The sequence below is a fragment of the Erigeron canadensis genome, chromosome 4, assembly GCF_010389155.1.
Source record: "Erigeron canadensis isolate Cc75 chromosome 4, C_canadensis_v1, whole genome shotgun sequence".
NCBI lineage: Eukaryota > Viridiplantae > Streptophyta > Magnoliopsida > Asterales > Asteraceae > Erigeron > Erigeron canadensis.
Window position 1 is genome coordinate 29758777 of NC_057764.1, and position 971 is coordinate 29759747.

General features: G+C 30.4%; 1 long non-coding RNA gene across 1 annotated transcript; it reads left to right on the forward strand.

Annotated features, from left to right (window-relative positions):
* Nucleotides 1-666, forward strand: LOC122595001. Its single transcript, XR_006323175.1, has 3 exons — nucleotides 1-39; nucleotides 167-218; nucleotides 531-666. It is a non-coding gene; the product is annotated as an uncharacterized LOC122595001 (long non-coding RNA).
* Nucleotides 667-971: the final 305 nt, after the last annotated feature.

The following is a 971-nucleotide window of genomic DNA, read 5'->3' on the forward strand; positions in this document are numbered from 1 at the left end:
GTATTATGATGGATCAAATAGAAATACAAATCGTCCTCTGTAACTATTTGATATCTAACATTTTCTTTTTTATTTCTCTCGATTCTTTTCAGTTTCTCTTAATTACTCTCCTTTCATTCGTTGATTCGTCATCTTTTAATTCACTTTTTTGGAATTTTTGTTGCAGGACATAAAGATTGAATTTATCATAAATCTGAATATCTAAAAACAATATTAAGGTTAGGTTTTTATTAAAATTTTCAAACACACCTTGGTTACCAATTTATCATTTAATTTCCTGATTCCTGTTATTGTTATTTTATTTATTGATGTTTATTTCTGTTATTGTTTGTCTTCAGGCTCTTTAAGATGATTATATGGCAATCATGATATAACTTAAAATGTCTAATAAGATTCTAATATTATTAATTAGTCGCACACTCCATTGATTTAGTTTGATGCAATTATTGTTTCTGATTCCGGATAATTGTTCCTTTAGACTAATCGATTTAGAGTTTGAAAATCATTAAGAAAGAGAATTGAACATGTAGGGCGAGCTAGCTATCATATTCGATGAGTTGCTTTGGAGGTTGTGGGTCCCAAGACGTGTTGCAGTTGCTTTACCGGCTTTCAAAGAAAGGCTGGTTTGGTTTGCACCCCAATTGCAGGGCATAATCGACATGATTATCAGGTTTGTCGTGCAATATCGAGCTTTCTTGAAGTGAGGTTGATAGATTTGGTGAAATATGTTCTTTTGTTTCAGATGGTGAAACTGCTTTCCTTCTTGCTCGATGTTCTTTTGTTGCTTGATGGTAATTAATGATTAGCTAAATATCCAACTTTTGGTGGGCTTAATTCACTTCTTCATTTTGCAGCTCCTAAAGCCATAATGATGTGTATATATATAGTTTTATCTTTTTTCAATATATGTATATATCTGATAATTAAATTACACTATTTTATATTTTACATAGCTTTCTTTTTTGTCATAA